Here is a 13,642-nt window from a genome sequence, read left to right as displayed (position 1 = left end):
GTGCCATCCTAGATCTCGGGACGAGATCCTCTTGTAGTGGTGGAGTGTTGTAACGCCCCGGATACAACTTTCCATATTCGTAACTCCAACTCTTGCCTTTTCTGGAGATGCGATATGTTATTTCCTCCGTGGTTGGGTTTTGTCTGTTGTTTTACATTTTGTTCTTGTTATGCATCTCATCTCATAGCATCATGCGCATTGCATCGGCATCGTTTTCATAAAACTTGCATCCGTCCGGGTTTCCCCGGTTCTCTCCGTTGTCCGTTCTGAGCCCGACCACACTCGCACGCGCCTGCGGCGCCTCCGAAATATTATTTTATAAGTGGCTTAAAAATGTTCTCGGAATGGGATGCAACTTGGCGTGCAATCTTATTATAGTGTAGACAGAGCGCCTGTCAAGTTTTGTCACATTCGGAGCTCGTTTGATAGCCCAACCGTTAATTATATAGCGGCACCGTTGCCGGTATTTACGTCGGACGTTTTCGGTCTCCGAAAACAGTTGCCGGGCTGCATTTCTCTTCTCTCCTCTCAGCCCAACTACTCTTCACAGCCCACTATCCACTCACCTAGACCCTCTCCGCTCCGGAGCCATCCGATGGCAATTGAACGGTCCGAAAACGGAGCAAATCCCCCTAACCCTAGACCCCTGCCTATTTAAACACCCCCCACATGCCATTTTGACCTTCTCCTCCCTCCTCCTCGAAATCCGTGCCCCCAATCATCAGCCAGCCGCCTCCCACCTCCTATCCTCGAAATCCGTGCCCAGCCAGCACCCCGCCGCCACTTGTCGCGCCCCCATAGTCCAACCCCGCTGCCGGCGACGCGCGCAGCCAACCAGGCGCTGCCACGTCGCGCCCCTGCTTCCCCACTTTGCCGCGGCCCTCAGGGCCCATCTAGAGCCTGCCCCGAGCACATACAGGGCCCGAGCCGCCGCCGCCCTCGCGTCCAAGCTCCCCGTGCAGGAGAGCTCCCGATCCAGCGCGCCCCGCCGCCGGCGAGCGCCTTCACCGCCCGTCCCCGCCGCCGACCATCGGCCTCGCCGTCGCCATGAAGATGTCGTCGCCGCCCAGGTCGCAGTGCCCCTGCCCTCCATCTCTCCCTTCTGCTCCCTCCTCCCACATCTCTCTCTCTCTCTGAACCAGGACGCCGCCGCCATGGCCGCCCCTGAGCTCCGTCCGCGCCGTCGTTGCCCGGATCCGGCGCCGGCCAGCCGGATCCGCCCCATCTCCACCTCGTCGGCCTTCCCTGCAGCCGCTGCCGCTCGAGTCCGGCCGTGGCCATCGCCCCCTGCATCCTCTGCTTCGAGCAGGAGGACGACGAGTGCTCGACCCAGCCCCGTTGACCGCGTCCGCTCCAAGCGCAGGCCCAGCTCCCTTCGCCCGCAAAGGCCTCTGCAGTTGTCGCTTAGGCCACAGCCCGCATCAGGCCCAATGTGAGCAGCCCCCCTCCAGTCCCTCTCCTGTACACATTCGGGCCAGTCAGATTTGGCCCATGTCATATTTTTTCCCGTTCTGCGAATTTGCCTATTATCCAGAAAACTGCATATTTACAGATGGACCCCTCATGTTCATGCATTTAATAACTCATGAACCGTGCATCGGATTAAAATGATTTAAACATGTAAAATGCTTAGAATTTTGTGTAGATTAATATTCTGCCACTTTCATCCATGTTTAAAATGTTTAAAATGATGTTTTTTTAATTTTGCTTAAATGCCATGCTAAAATGATTTATTTCATAACCAAATAACCGTAGCTCGGTTTTAAATAAACTTTATATGTAAATGGGGTGGAAAATGCCTAATTTAAAATGTTGCACTTCATTTTCCTGTTTATCAACTATAAAATATGGTTTAGGGCAGAATAGTACCAAATCTAAAATATGGACATGAGGATTTTTTGGAATTGTTGTTTGTTGTTTCCGGCCTCATTTAAATTGCCTAGATAGGTAGTTTTATTATGTTACAGCTCTTGCCATGTTTAGCAACATTTAATATTGTTGTGTACATAACCAAGAGAGAGAACTAAATAATTGATGTGGTGTTTCGTCAATATGCAACTCGTTGCATATTGAGCTCCACTTAATTTGTAGTATTGTTTGTTGCACTTTGCCATGCCATGCCTTTTAAACCGGACATGCATCATACTTGTTTGTGCATCATGCCATGTTTATGCTTGTGTGTTTACTATATTGTTTGCTTCTTTCCGGTTTGCTTCTCTCGTTAGCTTCGGTTTCGTTCTGGAGTTGTGAGGATTCGTTCGACTACGCCCGTTCATCTTCTTCATGGACTCGTTCTTCTTCCTAGCGGGATTTCAGGCAAGATGACCGCTACCCTGGATCTCACTACTATCATTGCTATACTAGTTCCTTCGTTCTATCGCTTTGTTGCGCTACCTATCACCTGTTTTTCAACCCTCCCATATTGCCATGAACCTCTAACCTTTGACACCTTTCCTATGCAAACCGTTGTTTGGCTATGTTACCGCTTTTGCTCAGCCCCTCTTATAACGTTGCTAGTTGCAGGTGAAGTTGAAGATTACTCCATGGTGAACAGGATTTTGTTGGGATATCACAATATCTCTTATATTATTATTAATGCATCTATATACTTGGTAAAGGGTGGAAGACTCGGCCTTATGCCTGGTGTTTTGTTCCATTCTTGTCGCCCTAGTTTCTGTCATACCGGTGTTATGTTCCCGGATTTTGCGTTCCTTACGCGGTTGGGTGATTTATGGGACCCCCTTGACAGTTTGCTTTGAATAAAACTCCTCCGGCAAGGCCCAACCCGTGTTTTACCATTTGCCTCACCTAGCCCTTTTTCCCTTGGGTTTCCGGAGCCCGAGGGTCATCTTTATTTTAGCCCCCCGGGCCAGTGCTCCTTCGAGTGTTGGTCCGAACCAAGCAACCTGCGGGGCCACCACGGGGCAACTCGAGGGCTGGTTTTACTCGTAGCTTGACTTATCCAGTGTGCCCTGAGAACGAGGTATGTGCGACTCCTATCGGGATTTGTCGGCACATCGGGCGGCTTTGCTGGTCTTGTTTTACCATTGTCGAGATGTCTTGTAAATCGGGATTCCGAGTCTGATCGGGTCTTCCTGGGAGAAGGTATATCCTTCGTTGATCGCGAGAGCTTATCATGGGCTAAGTTGGGACACCCCTACAGGGTTTAAACTTTTGAAAGTCATGCCCGCGGTTATGGGCAGATGGGAATTTGTTAATGTCCGGTTGTAGATAACTTGACACCAGATCCGAATTAAAACGCATCAACCGCGTGTGTAGCCGTGATGGTCTCTTTTCGGCGGAGTCTGGGAAGTGAACACGGTTTTGGGTTATGTTTGACGTAAGTAGGAGTTCAGGATCACCTCTTGATCATTGCTAGCTTCACGACCGTTCCTTTGCTTCTCTTCTCGCTCTTACTTGCGTATGTTAGCCACCATATATGCTTAGTCGCTGCTGCAACCTCACCACTTTACCCCTTCCTTTCCCTTTAAGCTTTGCTAGTCTTGATACCCATGATAATGAGATTGCTGAGTCCTCATGGCTCACAGATTACTACAACAACAGTTGCAGGTACAGGTTGTGCGATGATCATGATGCGAGAGCGATGTTTGCTTGTGTTGAAGTTCTTCTTCTGCTTCTTCTTCGATCAGGGGATGGGTTCCAGGTCGGCAGCCTGGGCTAGCAGGGTGGATGTCGTTTGAGTTTCTGTTTGTGTTTCATCCGTAGCCAGATGGTGCTCTTATGTAAGATGATATTGTATTCGTGTGGCATTGTATGCCGTATGTATGTATCCCTATCTATTATGTAATGTTGATGTAATGATATCCACCTTGTAAAAGCATCTTCAAGATGCGCTTCTATCCTTGGTGGGACCTTCGAGTTTCTTTAGGATAGGGTCGCATCTTGGGCGTGACAGTGCCCTTGGTCGAGGCAGCTGTGGGCGGCAGCAGTAGTGCGTTTCGCCATCCCCTCGATGAACCGTGCGACTTGGCCCGGTGCTGGGGGCTTCCTGGTGGACTAGCTGGCACAACTTGGCGAGTCAGCCTCGCCTGTCAAGCGTTCGCAATCGATCGTGCTGCTTATTCTCTGGGGCATTTGGAAGGAACGAAACGGACATGATCTTTAACGCTGCAGAACATACCACCGAGATGATTCTGGAACATATCGCTGATGAGCTCAACTTGTGGGCGCTAGCCGGGGGTAGTCATCTGATGCTACGAGAGTAGTGCCAGGCCGCCTTATTTTTACTTTCTCTCATTTTTCTTGCCCCGTTCACGTGACAGGCAATCTTTTGTACAGTTGACGTTCTTACGTCTTTTTCTCCTGCAATGAGATCACAGTTCTCCTGCGTTTCCTCAAAAAAACTACTATTGACCCATAGTCAAAAGGAAATTGCTCGCATGCAATCATGATGGCCTTAAAGTAGATGGAGATGACCGCCATGAAGAATTTTCCCTCCCGCAGAGTACCGGAAAAGACTTCTAGATACGATCGCGAAGAAACAGAGGTGTGCGACGACAAAAAAATTCCAGTGATAAAATCCTAGGGGTCTCCAGATGTATATAAAGGAACGGGCACCGAGATGCGGTAAATCGGAGCACCATGGGGACCCTGGCGCGTGGGGCCACAGGCAGCCCCCAAGCCTATGTCAGTTACTGGGTGCTTCTAGACTTCATTTTCACGCTTATTTTTTTGGATTTTTTTGGGTCCGATAAAATTGATTTTCCTGAAAACTCCAAAAACAACAGAAAACAATAGTTGGCACTGGGCATTGAATTAATAGATTAGTCCAGAAAAATAATATAAATTGGTGTCAAAACTATGCCACTTATCTTTCACTCACCTGAGTTCACCGGGCGGGTGGGTTTTGAAGGTGATGGGGTCGTTGCCTCTGATGCATTGGCGCCGGTTCCCTAGGTCCTCTTTGCAAAAAGAAAAAACTTTCCCGTTTATCACCAACTTGGGGCTTGCTAGCCCTGGATCTCGGAAGATGATTGGTTGCCTCCTAAAGGAGAAGGATGGGCAAATGCAAGAAGGTAGGTGCTTGCCCTCGATCCGGCATCATAAAGGAGAAGTCTTCGAGAAGCAAAAGCAAGAAGAGACACTATAAGAAAGGCGTTTGCAGCCGCTTGATGGATGCACCGTTAATCTCGTGTTGTCCGATGTCTTGGTCGTGTTTACGCTAAGGATGCATGTGATGTCATGATCAATGTGTATGTGATTTTTCGTTGTACCATGTTGGGAGCTTTTTTAGTTAATTAACTGAACGATTCTCTTATGTTTAATTAATGAATGATGTAAGTATTTTATCTCATTTTTTCTAAGGGTATGGACACTTGTGCAGATATTTTGCCAAAAATGTGAGCAGACAATTCACAACTCACTTTTAGCTCCATTTTCGCCGACTAGAATAATCTATTTGACTTGTTTGGGGCATCGCATTTGTGGAATTATTCTCAATTTTCCCGTAATTCCGTCTAGGCTTTTTCCATTCTAGGAATAGGGGAACATTCCTGAAGTTAGCGTATCTACACTACCTTAAAAAACGTAGTGATCCGTGTTTCCTCTTACGTCGTCGTCCTTCGTCCGTCTCCCCCCACCCTTCCTTTTTTTCACGCGAGCGAGAAAAGGAAACAGCCCACGCACGCAGCTTTGTTTTTTTTTTGAAAAAACTAACTAAGCCCTCCTCCCATCCCGCGATAACCACGCAGGCACGATCTGGGGAAAACACATGCGCACCCACGCCTCCGCCGCCGCATGCGCGCCCCCGTCCTCCGTTGAGCTCCCTTCTCCTTAGCTCGCCCCCATCCGCCCGAGTCCTTTGGTCCATGATCTTCCTCTCTTATCCCTCCTCCGTGTGTCCCTTATCGATCCTAACGATGATACCAGGCTTTAGCCGAATCGCCGCCCAACATGATGGTGCGCGCATGGTGGCCAATCCTCGCCTTTGAAAGCAACTTCATCTAACATATAAACGCTGCTAGACTACCCGCCTAGCGAGGGCACCCGCGAACGCCGGCAATTCTGGATCGAGCGATCCTTTTACTGTGCTGCTTTTTACCCTGGTGGAAGCTGGTCAACCGTCCGTCTCTTTCTCATGCACGATCTCGTTCTGGCGCTGGATGACGGGTGGGCTCGTTAGATTGTGGGGTCTAGCAAACGGAGAGTGGGCGGCTCATAGGTTTGCGTCGCAGTTTAGTGCGTGCATCTGCCAGCAGGATAGAAACGTGGGGATGGGCTGCGTGCGTGCAGTAAAACCTAGCCCCCCCCCCCCATTCTCCCCCTCTCGTGTCGCTCATCCCCACCTCCTCCCACGCGCCCTCGCTTGACGCCACCCCCGCCGCCGTGGCCTCTTCCTGCTCCGTCCTCATCCCTGGCGTGTCCCGTGCATGAGAGGCCGCCACCTCTCCTCACCTTCTCCTCGCTTCCCGATCTGAAGTGAAGGGATTGACGCGGCCGCCGGGGATGACTCCAGTTCATCGTCGATGGGAGAAGGGGAGCATCAGCCGCCTCCCTCTCGGCCTCCCCGTCTCGTCGGAGCCGCCGCTCTCAGGGTCCTTCCCAGCCATCCAAGGATCTCCCATCCCATCCCGAGCCGGATTTCAGTGACAGGGGATGAGAGAATCGACGATGCATCAAGGCCCCCGCCACCTCTATTGCGGCACAGCACAACGGCCTCTGCAGAAGCTAAGCGGCAGTTGCCTCGTCTCCTTTTCAATCGCAACACCTGCGACCTTTAATCTCAATAGCAGAGCCCTCAGTTGTTAGGGAAGGTTTGCTCGTGCTTGTGATGGTTGGCCACATCCCAGCAGCGTGTGGGAGCCGCTGTTTTCAGCCAGAGTTGGGTCTCCTTGCCATTCATCACCAGCCTGTCTGCAGGTAGCTCCTACTCTTCTATTTGATACTGATGAAAAAGGAGAGGCACAAGATGAAAAAGGAGAGGCGCAAATCTTCAGACCTTTGCGTCCGTAGTTTCACTGAACTAAACTTCTCTAAAATATACCCCAACCAGAGCTTAGTCTTAGATATTCTGTTTGTAGTTTAAATTTGCTCAGAGTGATTACTCCACCATTACAATGATGTTTATAGTGGCAAAATGATTGTATATGTATGATTGATTGATACAAAAGCTGCACAGTTATGTCAAACCTTTTATCTTGACATTTTTTTATGTATCTACTAAAGATAAGGGAGAACCTTTTATCTTGACTGAATCGTTGTTTGAGAGAAAACAGAAAGACGAAGGCGATGAAGAGGATACATGAGCGGTCAAGTCAGCGTGAGGTGGAGAAGATGTGGCGTTTCTGTCGGTGGCGCTGGGCCAGCAACATCAGACAGTGGACTACGGGGAGCTGCCGTGGGTGGTGGCTACAGTTTCCACGAGAGTGGGGTGGGGGTGGCACATGTGGGGGCGACGACAGCAAGTGGATCCGCACCGCTGAGGTGCACAAGCACTCCGAGAAGGTAATGACCTTGCTTGCTGTCGTGCGCTTTGCTTGTTGGGGTTGATCATTGATTAGGCCACAACAACAGAGGAGTGGGATCGGCGAGAAGATTGAAGGTGTTGCGGACCCTGTACTCAATTCCAACAAGGTCATGACCTTTTTTTTTTCTTCTTTCTTTGTCGGTGGATTTGCGGCTGCTGAGTTCGTGTTTGTGATGAAATTAATGAGTTAATGTTTGCACTGGTTTGCATGTTATAGATTAACAAGGCATCTATGCTTGACGAGGCCATTGAGTATGAGAAGCAGCTATATCTCGAAGTACAAGTTAGTAAGCATGCCTGGATGCATGGTTGGAGGATGAGCTTAGATTGAGGGAGATGGTGGTCTCATCGAGGACGTATGCATGTAAGATCTATATGACTAGGGCCCAATGCTCAGTTAATTTCTGAGTGATGGAGTTCGTCGAATAAATGTGAACCACATCATATGAATGGGTGTTATTCTAGCTTTAGTCGATGCACATTGTTCAGTTCATATATGATTCCAACGGCTTTACTTCCATATCACAGGTTTTCCAAAACCAAATATTAGTAATGCCACATGTATATGATTAGTGTCTATTCATTTGTTTTGTTTCCACTTCCATTTTATTGCCTGCAAGCAACATTGACCTCAGACATCTACTACTCATTGCCTTTGCTATACGGATTTATATAAAAAACGAAATTTAGCTTGCCATGTATGTGAACACTTCTGTTACAAGGGCTCTCCAGGCTTATGATCTTTCCAGGATAATTGATTGTTGAATCTGAAGGTATATAATCAGTTTGTTAACTCATGTATCTTTATGCATTTTTGTTCATCCTCAAAATATTGTTGCTTACTTTCCTTTTCCTACATTTTTTAGATTGCTGAGGAGGTTCAGTTCTTGTAGGCTGGGTAAAACTTGAGTTGCCTACAAATGATTTTGCCCGTTTGTTGAAGATTTTTCTGGGCTTGTGCATGGCGAGCCCGATGGGCTGCTTATGAGCAGTTTGCACTGTAGGTTGTCAAATCCTTGCAAGATAGAATGTGTTTTTTTTTTGCATTTTGGGCTTACAATGGAGTAATCAACAGCTACGACCATGCAGGTATGAACTTTGTATGAGAGGCTAAGATAGGCATGGTGACATGGATCATGGTACTTGGTTTTGCTAGATTTCATGTGTCTATCCATCTATACTATCTCCAACAATGCATATTTTTCCCATGTATCTCTCATTCTTCCATGTAGCTAGAGACTTAGAATAACCAACGGAACTTTCTCAATTTTGTGTTTTCGCTCTTCTCAGATTTTAGGCTGGGTGTATAGAGATGTGCGGCACACACTGAATTTAGATTTCACTTGGAATATATCATTGTGCCATGTTCAAAATTAGAACTACATAGAAGAATGAAATTTTGTGATTGGGCTGCTGTGGTGTTTCTTTTTAAATAAATGGCATGCTTACTTGCTGGTTTAATTTAGGTGTGTAAGATAGTGTCTCCTCTCCGTTGCAACAATCAACTTTCTCAGGTTTGTCCAGTGGTTTGATGCAGCTGAACCATAGAAGCAACCAATAGCTATTCTGAATAATTATGACTGTTCTCAGCTAAACCACACCTGTACTAGCTAAACCAAGGAAGCAACTTATGATCAAACCTGACAATGGTTAGCATGATCAGGTATGTACTTCTTAACTTATCCTGATTTTTGTTTCTGTTTTTTTCTTTCGGTTTGTATCAAACTGATAGTGTTTGCATAAAGGTTGGAGGCGTTATTTCTCGTGAGGAGGTCTTTTTGCTCGGTCTTGGTTTACTAGCTTCATCCGGTTTTGAAGTGTCGGCATGGTGTACAAGCCTGGTCAGTTTTCTTGGTCTATCAATTTAAGAATTAGAAGCAGCAGGCGGCAGCTCAGGCTAGCGCCATGTTTACCATCTCATCTCACTGCTGTCTATATTCCATTTTTAGATTCGAAAATGATTCCGATGATTTTTGTCTGCCTTGGGCAACCTTTCCATTTCAGCCTCATGTAGGATTTTGGTCCCCGTGATCTTCCTTGCATAGAATAGATGACCTACTCCCAATCCTCCTTACCTCCCCTCTGAATCCTTTATGTCTCAGTGGTTGCCCAGGCTTTCGTTCAAATTTGGCATGATTTTTTGGTACACATTACCCAACCAACGCCCTCCCTTTCAAAGGAAAATGATGATTTTTTGTACTTAAGTTTGTTGTGTGCTGTTGGTGGCATTGTGTTGGATTTTTAGAGAAAATATCATTGTTGCTTCACTGCTATATGTGGTTTGAGTTGATGCTCTGTTTAGAAAGAAACAAGTTTAGAATAGGTAAATTTTAGTTAAGCCCCATTGTTTTGCTTTAGGCTATCCTTTGTAATTTCCTTGTCATGTTTCGTGCTTCATAGCATGTGTATGGAAGCATATAAATGCATCCATATAAACTGCAGTTGTAGTATCACATTTTTCTATCATATAAACTGCAGTTGTAGTTTAGAAATGAACTTCATGGATAATTGTTCATGTAGTTTGAATCATAATTGAATGAGGTGTGGTTATTCTTAATGTTAACTGAGTGGTACGACTGCAAATTAACGATAAGCTGTTGGTAAACGCCCTCTTTTTGGAAACTTGATAGTGCTCATTGGTTATATTGCTATATGCTGACATTATAATTCTTTGTTGACCTGCTCATGCAAATCCTACCTTTCCGGTCAGGTCACTACTACATGTTGGTTGACTGATCCTATCCCAAGATCGGTCCCCTCCTGAGCCATTTGATCACCAAATGCGCACGCAAATGCCTCCCTCCCATCCCCATCTTCCGCAGCACTCGCACGCTGCTGCGTGGTGCGCTCCCTGAGCCACCCTCGTCGGCCACACACAACCTTACGGCCAAACTTCTGTACCATTACTATATTACGGGTGTTCTCTGTTCTCAGCGTTTTCTGTTAGTTTTCTATGTCTGGTCTTATAATTATATTCTTTAGAATATCGCCAAGTCATGGCTGTAATCGAACATATAAATCACGCTTCGTTTAGAGTCAACAAAAGAATGGAGTAACAGGGCATGGGCTTCGTTTAGAGTCAACAAAAGAAAAGTTTTTTTAGAGTAATTTTCAGTTCACAGTTTGCTTCGACTTTTTGTGACTTATGATGTTTGGATCAAGGATTTCAAGATTTCCTGTTTTTATTATTGATGATGGAAGATGGATCAGATTTATGCCTGTTCTAAACCATTTATTCTCCGTTTGGGCTGTAATTTCTAAGTTCGCTTTCTTAGTAAAGAACTTAATAAAGCTTTGTTTCTGCAGACTATTTTATCTTTTCTTGGATAAGATTATATACTTTAGCTCGTGAGCTGACCTATTTGTGATTTGTACCTCAGTTGACGGGATATCTCATAACTGAAACCATGAACAACAAGTGCTTCGGTTATGGTGTTGGCGATCCATTGCTTGAGGCGACATCGTGTGCAAGATTATTCTTGTGGAGGCCACTGGCACAGTGGCACCCTCCTCGGTCTGCTGATCCCATTACCCAGGTTAGCTTTTCCCCTTTCCCTCATGCCTGATTCCTATTTTTGTGTTGCTCTGTTCGATTTGGAGTTTCCCCCATGTTTCCATGAGATGCCTTGGCGATGGCTGAGGCCTCCTGTTAGAATGTGATTTATGTGGTGTTCACGGTGAGATAAAGTTCGAGGTCCATTTGATCCGTAGTTATTCTTCCAACATATTTTGTGGCTCTCATAAAATTTGGATGACATACCGAATTGGAACTTCGTGAGGTATGTCATGAACGACATTATATCAGTAGCACGGGCATTGTGCAACAAACTCACTGATGAGACAAAAGCCACCTTTTTCATATAAACCTCACTAGGCTACCCGCTATTCTGAGGCTCCCGCGTGCACTACCCTCTGTCCCAAATTATTTCCCCATTTCTCCTTGGTCTAAACTCTAAAAATCCACATAAGATTCCAGGAAGGTTTAGCTCAGCTAGATTTTGTCATGTATAATGTTTTATAAATAATTCAATTGAGGTAAATCAACGAGTCTATATTTGGTTTAGCATGGATTTTTGGGGATTCAATCTTCGTCTTTGCTAGCTGGAATTTGAGTCAAGAAATCTGATAGATAGATAAGCTAAATTTTGTATTGTTGCACCAATAGCAATTGTAATTTCTTTCTCACCTTCCAGCTAAGTCCCTATTTAATATGGTTCTATATTGGTTCCTTCAATCTGATACTTGTCTAAAGAGATCATTTTAAGTTCTGCTAATCACGAGTTGACATCAAAATTCCTTCGAGTCTCATTCACTATGCTTTCTTACTATATTACCTAATTAAGTGACAATAAGGCAAAAACAAAGCTGAAGATCAGAATGTGTCGTTGATCAATATTTTAGTTAATAGATCGTGAAATTGAAAAGGTTAGTTTGCTCTCTCCAAGAAACATCATATCTTAAACCATGTTCACACGCACCATCTAAATCTATGTGATGCCTCTTTGTTCAGTTCTGATGATGTGTGTGCAGAGAAAAGGCAGCATAAACTTGGTCCAAAGAAAATAGTGAATATTAACCTGGGAAGGGTGAAAATTGAGCTGCAAGGAAAACCATAGCAACTTTTTCCTTTTTTCTCTCCTGAATACAATGAGAAAGTTCATATTAGCATGTGGCATACGTCATGAAGGAAGCTGCACTGAATGAGTCAAGGGAAATCTGAAACTGCAGGTCGAACCTTCATCAGGCATTCGTGCCAAAGTGAGCTCAAATGAACCATGGGCTATCAGTCAGTATAATATCCATAGATATATCGTCAACCCTGTAACCAAAACTATTATAACCTTTTCAAGATGCACTAGAACTTTATGAATCATAATTTAGCAACTGAAGAGTGGACAAGGAAAAAAAACTCGTTAGTTTAGTTAGTTTGAAGCCAAATTCTAATCATACAACTGAAGCCGAAAAGATTCTATGGGGTCGAGCTCCTAATGATTGATGATGTACAGTGTGTCTAATTCCAGTTCAAACGTCTTTCACTTGATTGGTTTGACCTCTTATTTTTAGATGGTATTAGTAGTCAGTCGAGCATCAATTTTTAGATGGTATTAGTAGTCAGTCGAGCATCTTGCATCTTGCATATTTTGAGATGGTATTAGTAGTCAGTCGAGCATCGGTTTTTTCTGTGTTCACTGCAAGTTTTTTTTCTTCAAAATTCATCTTTCTTTGTGCTAAATGTTCTTTCTTACTGAACCATCACTCCAATTGTAGGTTGCGTGTTGCGCCTAAATGTTGGATATATGGTGATCTGGTAATGCCGATTTGGGAAAGCAGGTGTACAATGTGTGTAAATTAAGAAAACAATTTATAATCTGTGATGTGATCACTGCATTTTAATTTAGTATATGCGATCCCCTCAAGTAGGGAAGTATTGAATGCACCTCTCTGGCAAGTGCACGCATAAGGGTACCATTTTTTACTCAATCGATTTCAAAGCAAGGCATGAGACTGACATACACTCTTTAATTGCATCGTGTAAAGATATGTGGTGTGAGGGGAAGGAGAAATGTGGGACCTCATATTTTAAAGTGATGGCCGAGTTGACAATGCAGCCATTATTTGGGCAAGTATTCTTAAAACTAGAATTGCATGCAGTTTAATGACTATATAGTTGGTGAATCACTGTCAGTATACTGGATCTAGCAACTGGTGAGATCATGGTAATATAGATGACTGATGTTAGCAAAGTTTAAATTGATTACCCCTGGGACGATGATCTCCATCTCCTTATTGTGGACGTCGTGGTTCAGTAGTGGGGGGCATGGGGGCAACTCTCTTCCACCATGTATGTTGAATGCATTCCATCTGAAACAACGTTAAGTGCGTGCTTAGAGCAGGTAAGACAATGGTGGCTGCTTGGCTGGTTGACGTGTCGCGACGCTGGCCGATGCCATGTATTGCTGGATTGACGAGCTTCATTGAGCTTCATTGAGCTCTGTGCGGTGGGTGCACCAATCCTATCTACTTCTGTCAAAGTTGGTAACTAAAGCAGTAAGTTAAGCTTGAAGGAAAGCTTCAGCCAACAACAATCTGCCATTCTCCTCCATGGTGCACGGTGCCCCCCACAACAAAAATCTGCCATTCTCCTCCACGGTGCAC

General features: G+C 45.3%; 1 long non-coding RNA gene across 1 annotated transcript; it reads left to right on the top strand.

The window, feature by feature from the left end:
* The first annotated feature begins 6,394 nt into the window (after positions 1-6,394).
* LOC119367834 lies at positions 6,395-13,049 on the top strand. Its single transcript, XR_005176448.1, has 8 exons — positions 6,395-6,879; positions 7,236-7,464; positions 7,534-7,593; positions 7,704-8,486; positions 8,576-9,149; positions 9,232-9,327; positions 10,867-11,022; positions 12,755-13,049. It is a non-coding gene; the product is annotated as an uncharacterized LOC119367834 (long non-coding RNA).
* Positions 13,050-13,642: the final 593 nt, after the last annotated feature.

This window comes from Triticum dicoccoides, chromosome 2B (genome assembly GCF_002162155.2).
Source record: "Triticum dicoccoides isolate Atlit2015 ecotype Zavitan chromosome 2B, WEW_v2.0, whole genome shotgun sequence".
Classification (NCBI taxonomy): Eukaryota; Viridiplantae; Streptophyta; class Magnoliopsida; order Poales; family Poaceae; genus Triticum; species Triticum dicoccoides.
Note: the sequence above shows the minus strand (reverse complement) of the source record. Positions and strands in the feature narration are given on the sequence as shown.